The sequence below is a fragment of the Thermobia domestica genome, chromosome 11 (assembly GCF_964235325.1).
Source record: "Thermobia domestica chromosome 11, izTheDome1.hap1.1, whole genome shotgun sequence".
Classification (NCBI taxonomy): Eukaryota; Metazoa; Arthropoda; class Insecta; order Zygentoma; family Lepismatidae; genus Thermobia; species Thermobia domestica.
This window is the reverse complement of record NC_137464.1, coordinates 100,807,915-100,830,143: the sequence shown is the minus strand read 5'-3', so window position 1 is coordinate 100,830,143 and position 22,229 is coordinate 100,807,915. Positions and strand designations below refer to the sequence as shown.

General features: G+C 33.1%; 1 protein-coding gene and 2 long non-coding RNA genes across 4 annotated transcripts in view; 1 reads left to right on the top strand and 2 right to left on the bottom strand.

Annotated features, from left to right (window-relative positions):
* The window catches only part of LOC145664330 (uncharacterized), a 1,055,818-nt gene that overhangs the window by 910,138 nt on the left and 123,451 nt on the right, over positions 1–22,229 (bottom strand). The window contains exon 2 of the long non-coding RNA XR_014127356.1: positions 11,060–11,145. This is a non-coding gene — a long non-coding RNA (uncharacterized LOC145664330). The remainder of the gene's footprint in view (positions 1–11,059; positions 11,146–22,229) is intronic.
* Positions 1–22,229, bottom strand: part of LOC145664328 (uncharacterized) — a 353,881-nt gene that overhangs the window by 214,116 nt on the left and 117,536 nt on the right. The window lies entirely within an intron of this gene.
* Positions 1–22,229, top strand: part of LOC145664337 (uncharacterized) — a 62,336-nt gene that overhangs the window by 32,551 nt on the left and 7,556 nt on the right. Inside the window, exon 4 of one of the 2 annotated variants that reach the window (XR_014127385.1) lies at positions 8,477–8,641. This is a non-coding gene — a long non-coding RNA (uncharacterized LOC145664337). Of the gene's footprint in view, positions 1–8,476; positions 11,053–22,229 lie in introns of those variants that run through there. The other variant, XR_014127383.1, reaches the window with a different exon arrangement.

Here is a 22,229-nt window from a genome sequence, read left to right as displayed (position 1 = left end):
TCATTTTCTCTCTCTGCCCCCTTACGTCTTCTCCCAAAGCAGTCTTCTGCACAAACACACAGACTAATTCCATATTCATGTTTGTTGCCTTGTTTATCTCTGCATCGTCTCATATGTGGACTCCTTGTTCCACACACTCATAGACACACACATATATATATAAAGAGAGAGAGAGCGACCTTTCAACTTAGTTTATGACTGGCAATTCACTCTTACGCGTTGAACAATAAAAAAATGGTAATATGGATGAATACTTCATATTGCACGCTTATTGGATATAAAAATGCTGCTGCCGCATGTTGGTAAATTGCACATCTCAATTTGATGCTTTTTTTTTTTTTTGAACGACCCCCTTTTTGTTGTCCAATTACTTATAATATAATGTACTTTTTATCTATCAGCTTGAACGTTTTTATCTAGATTTAATATTTGGCAGAACAAAATATTGTGCATAGATACGTGCTTCATATCCGTGGTGTCCAGGGGTATTCATGATTAAAAAAGAATAGTGGATATGCGCTTCAACGTTTTGGAGAGTTTAAAATGCATCATTAAAAACACACACTGAAACAGGGAGCTCTTTGAATAGTTGCCAGAACCCCGTTCTATTATTTTATCAATACAGAATAACTTCGAATAAAATTGACCCATTTAAGTACAGTCTTCTTGATATTCAGAGAACATATTCTTCTGGAAATTATTGAAGTGTGCACATTGGTCTATTTACTTCTAAGTTGTTGATAAAATATTATATATAGTAAGGTATTTGCATACATATAGCCTGTGTTGTATAGTTATCCTTTGTAAACCTCTCCAAATACCGCAGCCTAATCTCTACAAAAGATACAGATCGCTTTTGACACAGCCAACTACTACACTTTCTTAACCAAAATGCTGATGCTAAAATATATTTTCATCAATAATTCCCAATATATATTTTCCTTATAATAGAAGCGAGCGTAGTGAATTTCTACCTTTCGACTCGATCGGGATATTTGTGTGTTTGTCTGTCCGTGAATCGACTGATCTGTTTGTCTTATAAAACAAGCTTGATTTTAATGAAGCTCGGTATATATATTTTGAAATAAGGCTATGTTTAGGCTAGCGTTTGAATACATGTATGCAAAACAATTTTACAGGATGAGCTGCGTTTAAATGATTCGATTTTGATAAAATGTAGTGTATAGCTTCCCTAGGGTTCTAGGGCTAGGGCTTAACATTAAAAAAAGGCTTAGAATAATAATAAGAGACTTCTTTAGGGGATTCCATCGATCCCCGTAGCTTTGAGTTAAAATTTACCAAGAAGAGAAGAGTGTGTTAATCTTTCCTTCCCCATTTTTTAAAAGTGCTCAGCAATAATTTTCGTCAAATAGTTTGATTTTTATGTAACATGGCGTATATTTTCATTGAGGCTCCCGGATCATCCCCTCAAGATGAATCTAAAATCAGTGAACAATTAAGCAGTGTATTTCTAACACCCATATGATTTTTTGAAAGTACCACGATAACTTTTCGTAAAAGTTATTCGATTTTGATTGAATAATATGTATATTTTCTACTTCCTGCAGCCCTTCGTGCTTGGAATTAAAAACAATCAAAAACGAACAATGAGTTTAGCCCCTAATGTAAGATGAATACCTTCCCCTTCTCGATTTATAAAACTATGTTCCATAATAAACTTTTGTGAATGGCATTAGATTTTCATTCATTCTAGGGCGCTTTTTTGGAGGGGGAGCTTTACTATCATCCCCACTCATTGAATTTAACATCAATGGAGAGTGAGAGAGTTAAATTATGTCTTAGTCCTACCTCTGGTTGTCAAAACATAATTCATGATAGTTTTCATGCACACAATCCTCAATGAATGACACGTACAATACAAAGTTATTCGATTTTGATTGAATTTTGAAGGATTGGGTTAAGAAATAAAGAGTCACTGTATGATTTTTAAAAAATATGTTCCATGATATATTTCGTTTTAAAAAAGAAATAGTTTTGATGTAATATAACGTACTTTTTTCCCTGAAGGCTCCTAGTCGTGTGTACTGCTTCGAATTGAGATTGGGGTCAATAATTGGGAAAGGAATCATCCTTTTTTCGATTGATAATAAAATATTTTGTGATTTAAAAAAAAACTGTAGAATTTAGGTTGAAGAGAACGACTTAGATCAAGGGATCCTAAAACTATAGGAATTAAAACTAATAATAATAATAATAATAATAATAATAATAATAATAATAATAATAATAATAATAATAATAATAATAATAATAATAATAATAATAATGGTTAAAATATGAATAGTTAATAAAAATAATTAATAATTATATCAAAATTAAGCAAGTAAGTAGAAACGTGACTCGTCATAGAATAAAGCAAACTAGATTAATAAATATATTTCTTTAAAGTTTATTTTAAACATTTTATCAGTCTCTAACATAATATATTGACGCACTGTGTAACTTTAGTGCAAGAAGATAACATGTTAACAAATCAATTCCACTTATTACTTCCTAAATTCTCAGGTGTTTTAAAAAAAGGAACATCGAAATGATTTGAACTTTATTCATACATTTCTGTTTGATTCAAAATTCTGGAGAACATAGATTAATAATTTACAAGAAATGAATACAACTCTGCAAATATTAATTCAAAGCCGTTAAAGATTTAAGTTTAAAGGATATATATACGAATATGTAAATACTACTGAAGGTGCTGCAATTCTTCACAATATAAAACAATAAAATTGAGAGCAAATGAGAACATAGATACACTATAACAAAATTCGTGAGTATTTTTTAAGCGTAGCAATCCGTTAGCCAAGCCGCAATGTAAATTATTTTACCTACCTAAAATCGAAAAATAAAATACACCTTTCATAGCAAAATACTACGAAATACAGCGTGGTCCGAAAGTGGCCGTACCCCTAATTGATGTTTCCTGACGGTTTAGGTTTTACCCACATTTGTTTGATAACGTTGCCTGGCATTGTCTGGTAACATTGTTTGGCTTTGTCTGGCAACATTGCTATCCATGTTCATTTGTTTTCTGCGTGTCCTGCTTGGTAACAGTGCGCAATTACCTGATCAGACGTTTCTCGGCTGCTGGATTGAAGAGGTTGTGCATCTTCACCAGCTCCCTTTACCTGGCTCAAAGAAGTCTCGATCTGACGACACCAGACAATGCTCTCTGGGGTTTCATAAAGCAACAAATTAGAAACACTCGATATCTCACAACGCAGGAATTACAAGCAGCTGTGGAACACGCCTTCACCCTCGTGATTACGGAGTATCTCTGCAAAAGGTCTGCGAGAACTTGGAGCCTAATTCAGCTGTGTCAGTGTCACGACATGGATGGTGATCATACCAATGTTTATGACTCTTAAGACTTCAAGGTAACTGTGTACTGACATTCTACCATAACTAACACTATACTGTTGGCACGGAGGGGTTGTACGCCCACTCAATATATATATATATATATATATATATATATATATATATATATATATATATATATATATATATATATATATATATATATATATTTAGTAATCACATCCCCTGTTTTATATTCGAGCTATATACCTTTAATTATATGTTTAAATAAGTAAGAAAGAACTTATATTTCAACTAATTCTTTTTCAATCGAAAAATATATTCTCACGCGCGCCACACACACAAATGGATATCTTATTTACAGTATTGCCAGAATAATTTATCTATTATTTTTCTTTTTTCTTTTTCTTTTTTCTTTTCTTTTCTTTCTTTTCTTTTCTTTTTTTTTTTTTTTTTTTTGTAAATTACTAACATGAATTGGTAGAAAATTACTATTTTGTTGATAAAAGTACTGACAAAAGAAAACATAAAATTTGTAAATTTGTAAAGAAAATATAAAATTTCGTATATTAACGTTAAAAATATAGAAACTATATTAATTTTGAAACTGAATCTTGTATTTTTGGATCAAAAAATGCTATATATTTCAATCAAAAATTTTCTTGTAGGCCTTATATCTGGAGAACTACACATAGTGTAGCCAAACCCAGATTATCAATTAACTCAGCATTATGTGCTTATTCCGTAGAAAATTCGCAAAACTCGATTTAGGAGCCGTTCAAAAATTTTGTGACCCCTGATCCACAAACTAATTATTGGCCAATATTTTGATCCAATTTTTGGATTCCTAAAATTCTTGGCCAAGATCGGAATCTTTTGATTCATTTTTGCATTATTCCTAAAATTGTTGTCAAACACATATTTTTCTATGTATGTAACACAACATAAGGTGTCCCACATTTGCAAAACATAGATTAGCGATATATACAAATGTGATAATATACATATACAGATATACAAACATTAGATAACATATTGTAATTTTGCTATAGAATAATAACTGAGATACTTGTATCAGCTATATTTATGTATTTGTTAGAACATAGAATAATAATTGATAATAAATACAAATACAAATATACAAATACTAAATAAAATGTTTCAATTTTCTGATGTATTAAATAATCACTTATAAAGGATATACTTGTGTATACAAATACTATATAAGCTGTTGAAATTCATATGCAAATATATTAGTAAGAACAAAAATACTATATACATACAGACAGGAACATACTTTTCTGTAAACTTAGTTTGATTTTAGGAACGATTTTACAAATTTAACATAATTCATCTTCATATTACATTTGGACCCGAGGAAAACTTTGGATCCCCCAAAATAAATTCCTGATTACGTGCCTGTACTCAGATGTACAAATGCTATGTAAAACGATCATTATAAAAAGTGAGAAGAGATACTATATACACATATATAAGTAACAGTCTACGTAAGTACTGTATTGCAATTCTGCACAACATAGAAAAATAATTAAAAAGCAAATACTACAGGTAGGTATATTTAGATAAACATCCTACATAATGTGTTTAAATTTTGAAAATAGAGTAGCAATTGATAAAGAATATACATGCACAGATATACAAATACACTATAAGGGTTGAAATTATGCAGAACATACAATAATAATTAAGGATTACATTTAGATAATAAGTACTATAAGGGGTTGCATTCTGGAGATTACAGAATAACAATTGAAAACACGTACAATACATAAACATACAAGTACTATACGAAACGCTGGAATTCTTCAGAACATAGAACACTAACTTGAAATACTATTTAGAAACATACAACGAGATATTGCAATTCAATAGAAAATATGATAATGGAGAACACTATAAAATATCCAACTTTGCAGATCACAGAACAAAGTTGAAACCAAATACTATATAGGGGCCTAATGCTATAAAAATATAGTATGATCTGCAGAGAATAGAATAGTTGAGGTAATTACGTATACAGATATCAAATACTGTAATAAATATGTTGTAATCCTCATAACAATTCAATAACTGAGAGCTGGTAGTTTATATATCAGATAAACAAATACTATGGTTGTATTTTTCGCATGCCGGTGGACTTCACAAGTTTAGAATGTATAGGAAGTATTAGCTTATGCTTGTAGGCCTTTGGTTCCCGAGTTATAGACCACCAAAGTTGAGCTAAGACTTAATTGAATTTTCAACGAAAGAAAGAAAAAAAAGAAATCTCTGCTACTTAGAACAAAAATATATTGATAAAACCCATTATTAAACGTTAGTTTGAGACATAGATAAACAAATGCTGAGTCGGTTGATAAGGTATGTTCTAATTGCAGTAGAATACTTATAAAGGACGAGATTTTACCTTAAAATATAGTAATGTACTGGCCATTCCAATGTGAAAATTTGTTGGTCAATTGTAGATGGTTCTTCAACAAGGAAAAAAAAATGAGTACTTATTGCAGTACATCAACTGAAATGGAATACTACAACTAACTTTTATTTTTAAAATGTTGACAGTTATTTAGAATATGGTCCATTTAATTGAAAAATAAAAGTTGTTAGTAATTAAACTGTTTATTTTAAAGACATTCAATTGTAAGAAAGGTTCTTTTTTGTGTACATAGTAAATACTGCATGCTTTAAGCACCGAAACTGTATACGTGCCTGTTCATTTTTAAAGTTAATTCATCATATATTCATTCATACATTAGAAATTAAGTCTATGTAGCAGTATTGAAAATAATAAATACACAATGAAAAAGCCATTAGTGTGCGAGTTATTCATTGAAATTACTTCTGCATTGCACTAAACACTTTTTTTTAAGAGTTTACTTCATGACTCCGTTTCTACGGTTGTTATTTAAGTTATGATCATCTAAAGTTTTTGATGGATTATTGGGTTACATCCTCGGTAGTACAGAGGTTTCCTTGCCGAGACTGCCAGCGAAGTAGCTTCAAAGTTGTTTTTCATACCGGCACACTGACAACTTTCATAGCATTTATTTAAACTCTTGCACATCTTTTCACTCTTTTATCAAGCCTTCATCGTTACAAGAGGTCCCGGGTTCGATTTCCGGTATAAACGCTTTAAACAGGGTTCAGATCTAACTTTAATCCTTTCGAGAAGTATGTGGCATATTAACACAGTTGATTGTTCTGTTGAGGACGGGTGTGGTACATAAACACATGATGGATAGGACAGATGTACTTTTTAAGCCTCATTTGCACTTAATTTGTCAAATACAGCATTCAATGCCAATCATAGGATTGGATGACTTTTAGGGTGTTCATTTCCTTGCGTTCCTAAACAGTTAAACTGTAGGTTTCGTCCTATATGGCCTTGCTGTTGTCAAAGGTCGTATAATGTGCCATCCAATTAATTAATATCATTTTATCAACTTATAGGTTGGTATTTTACTATCGAAAATGTATTTGTATTAACTTATAAATTGTGGCTTCCATACAACTCAACATGAAAACTCTTTAAGGTATTATTATTAACTAAGGTATAAAGAATGAATCGTCTAAAAATGAAAGTGACTATGTTTGTAACTTAATAACTCTTCAACCACACGACCAATCTCGATCAAATTTTGGACATAGGTGAGGTTCGGGCCTGGAATGGATTTTATTATTTCACTTTGATGATGCAACTTAGGGGAGAGGGAGGAGGAGATATTTAAAAATGATCGAAAATGACCTATATTAGTCTTGAATCCATAGTTTTCGGGGTCGCTGAGATGCGTAGTGACACTTCCGATTCAGTTTAAATCCAAATTTGTCCTCGTAACTTGGAGGAGGGGGAGATATATAAAAATGATTGATAATGACCAATATCAAAGAGCTTTCCAGTAATAGTAAAAAGTGACTGACTAACAGAACATATTACTATTTTTTCTTATTTTAACCCAGCGAAGCGGGTAATTCACGCTAGTAGTATCTAAATTTCAGTAGATATCTGTGGAAAACTGAAGAAAAATATAAAAATAAACATTAAAATTATACAATTTCTTAAAAGCGTCACCTTTGTATGTACAATTACTCTTTTTTTAATAATGCATGTATTGCAGCCACTACTTAGATTGGTAGACTGTATGCAATTCTTATGCATTTTTTCTAGTGTTTTGTCTAGTCTATTAGTATATATTACGTTAATATTTAGTGTTTATGGTATTTGTGCTAACGTTTGAATTATATTTTTCAAAACATAAAACTCTCTTAGATAGGTCTATCAGACATCCCGCCTTAGTCGAGACAGTCCCAATTTTACATCACCTGTGCCTCTCCAAAAATTATTCAAAACTCCGAAGTCCCAGTTTTTCTCCAAAGTACATGTTAATATCATTTGTATGATATTTAAAAAGTCCTGCTTTTGTTAGTCAAAAATAACTCAACTAATAGGAATAATCTACTTTCTGTCCAGAGACGGATCTAGCCAGAGGCCGGGGGCCTACACCCCCCAGTTTTTGAGTACCAAAACTAAGTTAAGCTATTAATAATGTATTTTTGAAAGTTTATATTGAACTCATGGTATACCTATCATAGTCTGGCTTTTGGTTAGGAGCCCCCAGTTTTTAGTTTCTAAATCCGTCACTGTTTCCGTCACTCACTTTTGGCGAGTATTGACCATGGTGTTGACCAGGCACGTACGCAGGAATTAATCTGAGGAGGAACCAAAGCTTTTCGTGGGGCCGTCCAAATTCAATATCAGAATAAATTATATTAAGATTTGTAAAATTACCCCTAAAATTATAAAAAAAATTACGGAAAAGTTGGATTTTGGGAGGAGGGTTCAGACCCCTTGCATATGTCCTTAGTGTTGACCTATTATTTAATTGATTTCAGCAAACAACAAGTACATAATTATGAATTTGCTGTAAATTTTCATGGAACCTCCTGGCCTTTAAAATCTGAAAATCTGTGAGCTCTACACTTAAACCAAGTAAACTACCAAGTATTAATAAATGATTAGAGCTGTGTAACACATTGTATTTAACAATAGTAAGTAGATGTAATGTATTCGAAGTTGACGTTAGAGGACAAACATCTCAAAAATTTGTATTTCCTCTTGCAGATTTCCGCTTCCAGTCGCTAGAGAAGCACAGCAGTATTTAAGCTGACGATAAACAGCGAGGAAGCATATGCTGTCCTAAAATTGCTCAGGAACAACGGTCCCACGACAACCCAGAATGAAGTTAAATAAGGATCCATCCATCCAGAGAAAACTCATACTACGATGGTATAAACAGTTCACAGTTATAGAATGCATCTGTAAGGAGAAATCAACGGGTCGTCCTTCACTGTCTAAACAAACAGTAGAACGTATACTGCCTAGTTTCGTGCGTCACAAACGGGAGACAATATCGAGCACTTGTAGTGTGCCATAAAAGAATGTAAATTCTTCTACACAAATCTAAAATTACTTCATGATGCCTTTAATAAGACAGAACATGAACGTCACGAATTTCCTCCAATCATTTGTAGAGAATCTGTACAGTTCAGTCAATATAATCTAAATTTTACTACCGACTGCAGAATAAGGAAACAAGGAAGTTATTCACTCTTGTCCCTACGATAAGTTTCAGTTCACTCTGCCCCATATGATTTGGCATTACTGGTGATAAGTCACATGCTGCAAGCTGAAACGCTTCCGTGTACCAGGGTCCTCTGATCTTCACCATTCACCATCATCTCGTTTTCTTTTCACCATGCCTTCTCTCAAGATAGAACTTGTTCTCAGACAATGTTTAAACCAGTTTCTCTTCCTTCTTTAACAAATAACCGATATTGTACTTTTCTCAACTAGATATAAATAACTAATTATAAACAAATAGACAAGCAGGCGAAAGGAAGTACATTTCATAATTAATTTTCTTTAAAGTATTTTAGCGCAATAAAAAGAAAAAGAGAAATCAGTGGAAATGTCCATCCGTTGATTGTGTAAATTGCTGAAGCAGGTAAAGTTGACGTTCGAGCTCCGCCTTCCCCTCTCATGATTCATCAATTGTTTGTTTTATACGTTTTTTCAGAGTTTAACTCCTTTTTTCAGCGTTCGACAATATGGCTTTTAAGAGTCCACTTGAAATAGAAACGCGTGTATTCTCGTATATTCGTATTCTAGAAATATTTCAACAATACCTCATATTTCAGCATCTCTGCACCAGGGTGACCACCCAAGGAATGCATGTTGAAAGTGACACGTGTAAAGTTGGGAGACAAAGAGATAATGGATAAAATAAAGAAGACGGAAGAGAAAGTGGAAATTCAAAAACATATACCACATAAAAGCCGTGTGTATTAATCTTTCATTTAAAGACTCTTGTCAAATCCTAACTAACTAACTAACTCTATGGCTTACGGAACGCGAATTTTCAATGCCGCGTTCACAAAAGCTCTCCATTGACTTCTGCCCTTAGCCAACCGGATCCAATTTCTACTTAGTATTCCTATTTCTGCGAGATCCATCTTAATATTGTCCTACTATCTGCGCCTAGGTCTTCCTAATTATAGTTTTCTGATTGTCCTTCCAGTTAATACTTTAAAAGCGTTCCTACTTTCTTCCATCGTTGCTACATGACCTGCCCACCTCAGCCTCCTAGACTTGATGACCCTAACAATGTTTGGTTAATTGTCAAATGAATTGTCTAATCCTAGATATCCAAATTTAATACCTATGTATGAGGAAGAAATTGGAGATGGCGAGAGTTAGTGGGTCGTTGGTCAACAGTAGTTGACCCTCTGCGACCCACTCTGACTTACCAACCCATTCTGCTCAGTGCATAGTAGACATCTTCTGAACATTGGTGAATTTGTCTACATTTCACTTTCAAGGTCTCCATTTTTCTTCCTTTTTGATAAAATTTCTATTTATTACCTGATATAAGTATATCTAACTGAAAAAAAAGCTTCAGGCACTTTTGGATATTGATGTTTGTAATTGTAATAATAGCAATAGAACTTACTACTTGGCTTTCGAGACACGGCCTATGTGTTTTTAGAGGAGCTAGCTACTGGAAAAAATATTTTTGAATCACCTGTAATATATGAATTACTATAAAATAAATTGAATGTAACTATGTTTGCATGATCATCACAGTCAAATGGCAAGCGGGTTGGAGTAGGACACAGTGAGTCAGAGTAGGTAATGGTGGATGGTGGGTCAGAGTGGGTCATGGTGGGTTATGGGTCAGAGTGAGTCATGGTGGGTTATGGATCAGAGCGGGTCACGATGGATTATGAGTCAGAGTGGGTCGTGAGTCACGATGAGTGTGAGTCATGGGTCATGGGTCAAGGGTCAAGTTTTCATTAATCCACGCCATCTCTGGAATAAATATAATGCTTGAAGAAGGAGGGAAGATATTAATTTCCTTCAAAACGATTGCAAATCATATAGGATGTCGAAACTGAGTTTTCCGTACTAAGGTTATAAGAAAAGTATTGTGAAGAAATTACGAAGTTTTAGCATGTAGACAAGTGCTGTTATGAAAATCAAGATATAAGGATAGACATATAGTATAATAATTGCAACAATTTTCCGTTACAAAAATTTGAAATTTTATAAAATTAGAAAGAACTTAAAGCTAAATTGCAGTGTCGAAAGCACTCATCCACAAATGTACCTTTAAAGACCTAAAAGCAATATAAAAATATTTCTTACCTAATTTTCTTCCCAACAACAGAGACAAATATGGGTGGAATTTATACTTGGTTTTCCAGACATCTGGTTGGACGGCGCATCACGCACTGCAAAAAAGAATAAAATTTGTTTTTATTGGTCTTTTTTCTTATTTATAACATTATTAATGCCGGAAAATATATATAATAAATATCTACTATATTCTTATTAACTAGGAAACATTTTTTTAAATATAAAAATTGGTTACTTTGCAAAAGAAAAATTTGTAATTGAACCATAAAAAGCAGAAAATACGAGAAAGCAGAAAAATTTCAAAAAAAAAAAATATTAAGAGGAAAACGCTATGTGAAAAAAAATACATGAAAATTAAAATGCATTTGTAGGCTATTACTACATTCAAATAAGGTATATTTAGCCTAAAGTATTGTGTACTACGCTGAAATTATAACCTTGAAATTGAAATTTTTAAATATTCAAGTTTTGTATTTTATATAACCTATTTACGTAAATACATTAAGTCTAAGCTACAAAAACAAACTGAACTGAATGGATTGTCAGGAGTAATTCTACCAACAAAGACACGTGAAACTCGCAGACAAGAATGTATGGAATATCAGAGTTGTGGCCTGATCTCATCCAGTTCTATTTTGCTTTATTTCGGGGTGCTAACTACTAGCTCTTTGATGCGACAAAAGATAGTATTTAACAATTACTTTTAATCTCATGGGATCTAATGTGGAACCGGTTCAATACTACAAAAACCTACTTCCTTGTACAGTACTATTAAACCCTCCCAACCAAAACTTCCGGGTGCACGCCTGAAAAAATATGATACTTAGAACTGTTCACGCACTCCTTGCTTGGCCTTTTCTCATAGTACATCAAGAAGTTATCAACGTTAAACTTTAAAAACACAAACTCATTAATGCTACTGGGAATAACTTATAGTCTTCCATTGTAAATTACGCTGCCTCACATTGAGAAAGTTGTAAAACACGATTGTCATAATTTCCTTAAATGCTTTGATTCTTTACAGTGAATTAAGAATGGTCTCTTCGTTTTATCCCTTTAATTGTTATTTTGAATGCTTATACCAATATACTAAGGAAATATTAACCATAATGAACAGATAACGATACATATTACCTTTATCATTAAGTGGATCATTATTACTGCTTTCAGCTCTTTCCTTGTGGCAGCACCCTACTAACACACGTAATTTTACACTACACCTACTTGCTGATATTAAGTAATTATAAAACATATTATATTCTATTGTAACGAGAATGTAAGAACAGTGACATCTAGTCCTATCATCGAATGTTACTCGTACAAAGTTATGGAAATCAATATCTCGATCATGTAGTATGCTAAATAGTATAGTTCATCCACATATGTATCATCTCTAATTTCCATGGGACTTCTATGGTACTCCAGCCCTAATAATATACGTCGACTTTATACTTACTTATATTAATGTTACAACAATATCACATTCTAAAACATATCAAGTTGAAATGTCGCACTGACGTGTGTTACTTTCAAAGGTCACAAAAATGAAAATTATACTACCAGGTTGGTTAAATTTGCGTCCGCCAACTCACCATCACTCAACCAACGATTGAACTCCATGACTAAAGACATCTGGAGTTTCCAATGCGAAGAAGTCCTTCATACATGTAACGATATCTAGCCATCAATGCCAAGAAGTGATCACCATGTCGCAACAAGGGAAAGTCGATAGGAGGGACAACAGGAGAATACGGTGGTTGAAAAAGGTTTTCATACTGAATGGAAAGTTTGTACCTTTTTTCGAGCGATATGTGAGTATGAATATATTGTCGTTCAACGTGAGAACACCATATCTGTTCACTATTGAAGATACTTGCAGACAAGTCTGCATTGCATTTCAGTACTGTAACGATCCGTAATGATAGTTTCACCTCGACGGAAAACGCCACTATGAATCAGCACCGTTACAAACTACCATGCCATACCAGCAAGAATAGAAGAGACGATCTGATACAGGAACCATTCTCTGTTATTTCATACATTCAAAGAACTGCACATTTCCGGACGACGATCCACGCTGACCTATGTCACCCACAGTGGCGGCGTAAGGCAAACTGGGGCCCGGGGCCAGCGAAGTAGATCGGGGCCCCTTCTCGAACAATCATGATTTATACACTGCTATTTTTGACATTCATTTGCATAATCATTCTTCCTGTTTACTCCTCCTCCCCCTTTCCCATTGGCGTGTGTGTTTAAACCATCTTAATTTGGGATGTATTAAATAAATGGGGAGGGGGTGAAATTGAGCATTCCTGTATATTTTTTATAATGTTCAGAATCGCCTTTAGGTTGGTATCTAAAAATAAAACCGGACCTAATTTTTAAACAAAGGACACGATAGAAAAAAGATTAGAGATACAATTGAAACGGAAACTACAACCCGCGCCAGAAATAACATAATCTTAAGAACAAACAAAACGTAACAACAAAGAATCCAGAATTTATCCTACACCTATCCTGTACTATCCTAGTTTAAACGTGTAATGTAATTAGATGGAACAGTGGAAGCAATCTCCTAATAATACATTTAGAGACAAATTTACGCACAAAATGTAACAATGATCTGATATTGAAAAAAATGCAAATAATTTAACCGATGCGATTTCTAAATGAAAGCTCTAAGATTTCTAGAATTTTCTTGTTCGGTTCTCGCCTGTGGTGTTTTTCCTGTTCAATTTCTCATATGGTTAAGTTTTATTCATGGTTTCTCATCTGTCTGAGTTTACGCCAAATGGGTTTTATTTGATTAGATTTTTCTCCTACAATTAGCCCCATTCACTTTAACATTCGGTTTCTCTCCAATGATCGTGCACGATACTTAAACACTTTTTATTTTTTTTACCGCACTATTAGTAAATAGTGGCTAGAATACATTTCTCTCTTGTGTTTCTTTTTCATTTATCTTTTGTGATAATATACGATCTATTTAGTCCCACTGCTTTAGACAAAATATCAATGAACAGTTAAGCACTAGAATGTTGCTCTCCAGCTTTTTTTTTTTTTTTTTTTTTTTTTTTTTTTTTTTTTTTTTTTTTTGGATCAAAAGATTCTTATATTTCAATCAAAAATTTTCTTGTACGCCTTATATCTGGCCAACTACATATAGTGTATCCTAACCCAAACTATTACTTAAACTCAGTATGGTGTGCTTGTTACGTAATATATATACATATATATATATTGAATAATTGTGGATATATCATATATTAAATATGTGAGCTCAGAATTCTACTACGGGTAGAATCTACTTTTCATTACCACCCATCACCAGTCAATTGACAGATTTTGACGGCTTTTTATTATTCTTTTGGCACTTTTGTAATTTTATTGTCTTAAGTTGAAACATGAAACTACTTTCGACGATAGTTTCACTACCTTATTAGCCTATTCCACCAGCATTCAGACTGCTACCTTTCATGCTTTGGTAGCTGTGAAAGTTTCAACTATATTATAAAAATCCAAAGTAGATGCTATTTCATTTTCGATAGAAAGGATGGCCAGATTTGTGAATCTTTCTTGATTCATTTTGAAGAGCAAGTATGATTGTATCAGCTTCATTTTGCTGGAAGACCTTTCACGTGATGCGACAGATACGGGCAGTGTGATCAAAATCTGAAGAGCGGTTGCCAAACTTTTGTAAGCTTCAAGCCCCATTGAAGACATATTTCAGTATGCCTTGTGGGGAAAAGTTAAGTTGTTCTTTAGTTTTCTAAGCACATCTTAGTGAACGGATTATATCCTTACAATCCTGAAATAATTCTATGGTATCCAGGTCATTTGGGTAGAACAAAGCCAAATAAAAGAATAGTTCTATTTTATTTTCATCTAAATATAGAAGGAAGTAGTATAACATATAATTCATGCAAATTATTTTTTCTTTTTAATATTTGAACATTTGTTTTCCTATTGAACATTTTCTTAACTCTAAATTTGTGGGCTGAAGTGTAAATTCATCCGCCAAAAAACAAAAGCAAAGAAGGGGAAACCAGCTAAGGAAAAGGATTTCCCTCGCTGAAAATTAGACTTGTGAAGGACAAAAGAAACAAGACAGAAGTAAAACAAGTGAATCAGGACTATAGCGTCTATATCAAAGAGCTTTTAGTTAGCAACAGAATGCTAGTACCCTAATAAAGCATTATGTACATTCATCACTTCTTTGTAACTTTTCCTTGAACTGATAAATAAATAAATATATAAACAGTGATATTTTAGAAGCAGGCTAGCAAACGGGGCCCATTACTTGCATCATAAGATCTTAGAATGAAAACAGCAAAATATACTTCGATTTTTCTTTTATTATATTTTAATTTATGCTCAGCTTTTTCCTTTAAATTTCTCTGAGGTTGTTGAACAGACAGAAACTTTTATTTTATTGATATTGTATTACACATACGTTTTCTCCTTTAAATTTCTTTGGGGCCCCAAGGGAGTAAAACTTTTATTTCATTTATTTTTCACCTTTACTCAGCCTTTTTCTTTAATTTTTTAGGGGCCCCAAGAAAGTGAAACGTTTATTATTTTTTCACCTACATTCAGCCTTTTCCTTCAAATTTCTTTGGGGCCTCCAAGAAAATAAAATTTTTATTTTATTTATTTTAAATCTACATTCAATTTTTTTTAAAATTCTTTGCGGGTCCTCAAGAGAGTGAAGCCCTAAGCTATAGCTCGTTTAGTTTATACGGAAATCCGGCACTGATTGGTTTTATTCGGCAGATACTTCTGTTATTTCATCTATTATTTGGTGTTATATTGATTGACAATTAATTGCGTTTACCTTTAGGAAAGGTGTGGATTAAAAACCTTGACGGCCCTTGTAAGGCTCATGCTAACAAGTTTCTTTAGTAATTATTTTTACTTACCGTCCGGGGGCCCCCACAAAGTGGGGCCCGGGGCAGGGGCACCGCTCGCCCCGCCCTTACGCTGCCACTGGTCACCCATAAGTCGAATTTTTCACCTTATTAATTGCACGTAGGCACCGAGTGTTAGTGATACGGTGTATTTCAGAAGTGGCGAAGGTGTTGACTGGCAACTCATGAGAATAGCAGGCTAGTGATAAGATAAGTAGATCACCAGTGATTTCTGAAACAAAAAATAGTCTTCCATCCTCAAAAGATTGCCTACCCTTTGTGTATAGTTAAGTCGTCTGTAATTGCACGAACACTTTTTCGAGAATCCTTACATCCACAATATGCTGTTGATCAGTGGCCGCGGGGATCATTTTCTTTCATACGAAATTTCGCAAATGAACAGCGGACGATGTGCTCACTCCAAATGCTCTATTAATGTATTCTGCAATAATGTATGTGTAAAATGTCCCAATTGAAATGGTGTCATCTCAATGATGGACTTTTGCACAATCCTGTTGAACGACATATTGTATACTGACTAGCTCCACTCCAGGTTGTTTTCTGAGCATGTACGAAGTTTGTGACATGGCACGCGTGACCTCAATCTACTCATTTTCTGCGTTATAGAGGATGAGGAGTGTTATAAAGTTGTTTGTAGTCCAAATTGTTATCCTATTTGTTAATTTACTGCCGAATTACTACAAGAATCGATTACTAAAGCAATCAACAGGCTTCAATCTGGATAACTAAATCTTTACTTGTTTTCCTAGAAAGCTGTAGAACTTGAAATTCCGTCACATTTGCGAACAAACTTAACCACATTTCACAATACGTTCAAGATCCTACTTAGATTTTGTGTTTACAACTAGTTGTTTGCCACCAGATCTAGCACCTAAGTCGGCCGATCCAACACCAAAGTTGGATTTTAAACACAAAAGCTGAATATCGGAAAACAATCAAACATTTATCTGTTAGCACAGAATATCTAAGTAAGGATTCTTGAGCAACATTCAGAATAAACACATATAGACAGTGCTGCTACACCTAAGTGATCACACTTATTACCTATTGCCTGTCACACCTCAAAAGATGGTTTTCAACGAGACGTAAATCCAGGGATTTTAATAGTATCAATCTTATGATTTAAGACAACACAAGGAAAAATGGTTTCTTAAATTTACATTTAATTTTACATAGTAATTCGTTTACTTATACAGTCAGCGACAAAAGTTCCTTTCCATTTGCTAAAATTTATTTTGAGATTTACGGTGGTAAGATATTTGTATGTTTGATGTGTTTTGATGGAACGTACAGAAAATTATATTCTTAATTTACTGAAAACTACTCAAATTATCCTTTCATTCTGAAGTTATTTACGAAAATAATTTCTTCAAACGGAAAGAACTTTTGTTGCTGACTGTACCAAGCATTCATGAATGGATAAGAACTTTAAAAATTTGCTGTACTATGTAACACCAGTCGCATACACAAGGAGGTGTTCCGGAAGAGGTCTTACTAAAGTGGCCTTTGAGCAAGCAGATCACAGTTTCATTTTATATTATTCAGATATATCACATATCTTCTAAAATAAAATGAAGTTCAGTGTTTGAATCCCCTTTGGCGAAATTCTGTGTACTCATTATATTATTATTATTATTATTAAAATAGGAGCCATACATAAAGTTGCATTGTAAAAAAAAAAAAATGATCTATCATTGTAAAAAGAATAATGTTGCGGGCTCAGAGTACAAGGGAATCAAGTCTACTTTTTATTTCATCTTTAAAATATCTGTCTGAAACTCCTTTCAGAGCTTAACAGGTTGATGTTCAGATATTGTAAACAACTCTTATTATTTTCTTTTTTTTTAAAAAAAAAAAACTTTAGCTTTTCGGTGTACTCAAGGGTACCGTAAAAACTTTCTCTCACAACTTTGCTAATTGCACTTGATCCTTTCTCCATTTAAATGTATTAGATGACTATTTTGTTTTGTATAAAATTAAATATGTGGTCCTCATTGGTTACATACTATTGAGGTGCACTCAAGGTGGGAAAATAAGGTTCCACATCTGTAGTCGATTTTGGCACGTAGATAGAAAAATGAAATTAAGTTTACCTCCCACGGTTATCCTGTGTAGGTTAAAGGAGATAGTGAAGATGAAAATGAATGAAATGGTGAAATGAAGAAAGTGCGGGGAAATACGAGAATCCTAAGATAATCCACACAAACGATGTTTTTCTACCACAAAGCTCACTTGGCGCGAGCTGGGATCAAACTAAGGACCCTATGCACCAGAGGTGATCACTGTACCACTTAGACATTGCGGCCTCCAATTACATACAGGCATCATGCTTTAGGTGCTTTTACCCCCAGATTTCCAGAGCTACTCTTTTACAGAGGCTGGGCGAAAACTTACGCATTTATACAGAGGCTGGGCGAAAATCGACTTTATCACGAATCGAATGGGTTACACCGGCAAATAACAGACACCTTGCTCTCGGCTGTTCCGCAGGTCGTCTTATTGATACGGACTTTTCTGAAAGTCAAGATAGAAACAAAAAATGAGGATATTTTTGTCGTTACTCAAAAGTACTATGTGCACGAAAGGTTGACATAATAGGAAATTAGACTTTCCAATTCCAAAGAAATGTCTGGTATTAGTACTGGCCAAAGCCAAAATTATCGGTATTCGTAGTTTAGAATTATGTTTTACTAGCTATTTTTAAAATCTTTTAGTATGTTTCTGCTATTTTCACCTTTTTCAAACCATTTTTACCCACGTATTGAAAATTCAAACAATAGAGTTATTTCTGCAAGTAGAAGGGAGGCAAATGCCAAATGTCATCGAACTCGGATAAGTTTTAAGTGAGTTATCGTGGAACTGACGATAGAACAAAAGATAATCGAGTCGAAGAACAGACACTTCGCTAACGCTCACTTCATCAATAATAATAAAAGATGGATACTTAAGGTATTGCCGTTATGAAAGTTATAATTAGTTCTTTAGATATCTTTAGATACATTCTATATCTCCGTGTGCGGGGATTGATAATAGAAATAACTCCAATATTCACATTTGTCAAACTACGTGAGTGAGGATAGTGGGGAAAGAGCTTGTTTTGATCTCCTATCAGCTTATCTTGAATGCGTAATATATACGACTGAAATGAAAGTGCTAAGATGAATGTGTGATAATACCGTGATGGAAAATATTAGAAACCAAAGAATAAAAGACAGTGTTTAAGAAAATTGAGGTTTATCATGAAAGTACAGGAAGAAGGATAGTGTTATGGTCACATCATGAGACGAAATGAGGATTGTGTAGGCAAGAGAATGGGGAAAATGGTGGCGCAGGCGCCAGAGGAAGACCAAAAAAAAAAAAAGAAAATAGATTTTACGAATACAGACTTGAAAGAAAAGGAATCAACAAAATATAACATGTGGGACCGAGCAAACTCGAAACGAATCGCCAAAAATATCAATCTAGAATCAGCAGGAAAGGAAATGTAATTTTAAAAAAGTGCGGACCATCGTACTAAACTTTCTCGCTCCCATTTCTTAAAACAAATCATGTCATACTGCAGTTATTATTGAAATATTTATTTATGAAGTATAAATAAAATTATAATAAGGAAAATCACACCCAATATTACAATGTTTCGGGAATGTTTTAGTGAGAAATATTGTAGATCTGTTAATGAAATATTTATTTATGAAATATGAAAAAAATAACATGAACAGCTTTTGAAAAAATGTCCGCATAAACAACCTCAAGAGTAAGCTACCCCTTGTATCCTTTATATATATATATATATATATATATATATATATATATATAGATAGATAGATAGATAGATAGATAGATAGATAGATATAGATATAGATATAGATATAGATATAGATAGATATATATATATATATAGATATAGATAGATAGATAGATATAGATATAGATATAGATATAGATATAGATATATAGATATAGATGTAGATGTAGATGTAGATATGCCCTATAGATATAGATATCGTTTACACAGAGAGAATTGTGTGGCAAACGAAAAATTGTATCGCAAAATGCGATTAACCTACAATATGATCATAATTTATTACCTAAGTGAGCTACTTTTACAAGAATAACAGCATAATATAGTTTTCCCTTCATAATAGAAGGATTCTCTTTTGATCTCACATAGTCCAGATAAATCTTCCCTCGAAACTTCGACGTATCCCTTTAGGTCCCTCTTTGGTTCTCACTAGTACGTAGTACCAATTCACTATGGACTAGAAACAGGTAACTGAAGTCTGTCCGTAGAGTTGGCGGTAAGGCGACCATGTGCACTTAGACATTTTATAGTATAATGAAATAAAACCTCTCAATAGGATTTAGAAGTGCAAGATCTCAACTTACTTTCTATTAATAATCCCTTTTTCTGTCCTTCAGTTGTTTCAAGTTCGGGGTGAGGAGTTTATACATAACACATACACATAGTTATTTCATAGTATTGGTCCAGAAATATTCCTTTGCCACATCTTCCTGTTTTTCACTCAAATTGCGAAAGAAATATATTGTTTTGTTTACAACTTTTAAGAATTGGGACAACAAACTTGAACCGGGCACAATTTGGGTAGAATACGAGTTAGGCAATTAACACTTGTGTGATATTAAATTATTGTGTTCTTGAAATATAAAAATATAGATTCACTTTATCGGCTGCGTAATACCAATTCTCCGTTCCTTGATGCTATTATAGATACGGCATTTAATAAAAAGTTCCATATGGACACATGGAAAATGAGATACCATGTTGGGTAATATGAAGAATAAACAGTTAGTACTTTCATTTTTTTTTAAATGTCATTACTCATTTTTTGCTTTTCATTATCGTACATGTTTGTTATATGTATAAATTGATTAGTTTTATTATTTTATGCCCACGTAAAACAGTAGAATAAATAAAGTTTTGATTTAATGATAAATTTAAGTTTTGAAATGTAAAAGATTGATACATCTTGACATTCCAAACCCCATTATAGCAAATATAAAATCTTTCTTTAGGCTCTTGTAAACAAGCGGGATAAAAATAAGATATCGATTATACATTATCAAAATATGATTGATGTCACCTGTTTACTGTGGAATTAACTACGTATCTTCAATAGCATTTGATAGTTCTGCTCTGTTGTAAAATTTCCTAGAACAGATTTTGCGGGTTTGGGAAAGATAAGCTTCATTTGTATGTCAAAATCTCAATTTCGTTCTGTTTGTTTGTTTATTCGTTGAAGTTTAGCATCCTCTATGAGCAATGTGGCTATATGAGAAGTGGACCTCAAGTTTAACCTAGAATCTGAACTGCCTTAATATATTCCTTGATCTCCCACCGGGAATCTAACCAGGGACCCTATCAAATGAAGTTATTTTTATAAAACTAAAAAAACAGTCGAGTATGCTCCCAGAGCATTGTGAGAACGAACTTTAAAAAAATCATTTTTTTTCGAAATTTTATGAAATTGTATATTAAATGTATTTGATTAACTAATGACGTAATAATTGTTGAATCAATAACTGGTATTGTTTTGAATCAATATTGGTATTGATCAACACCAATATCATCTCTCTATGACTTACGGTTCCCAAGATATGGCTCTTTAAATCTCCCGAAATTGGAACATTTTTGGCCAATATCTCGGGAACAGTAAGAGTGACGCGGAAACTTCCATCACTTCTTTGAAATAGTTTTTGATGCTCTATCAAATGGAGGGCTCAAAATTGAAAATTTCGCAAATAACAGACAGACACACACACACACACACACATATATATATATATATATATATATATATATATATATATAGAGAGAGAGAGAGAGAGAGAGAGAGAATTGAGTAACTTTTTAAGTTCGTTGATAAAAAAAACTGGATTGATTTCACTGTGTACAAATTCTTATAACTGAAATATAAGAAGATACTAAATATTACGAAAGTTCAAAAGTTTTCTGGTTATTACATATCATATCATAGTTTAGAAACAAAAATTATTATTATTATTATTATTATTATTCTGAACCAATCAAAATAACCATTCTACGATGATGTAAAAGTGGCAACTAAATATAGATTGATCAACACAGATTGAACAAACGAGTGTCGTGAATGGAGGTTGCATTCCATTATGTCGTTGATCCTCCCCATCTCACCTTTGATGATGATGGAGGACAATATACAAATCCTAGTTCAAATCTGTTATCTTTTATCTTGCTGTGAGAGAAAAGCCCA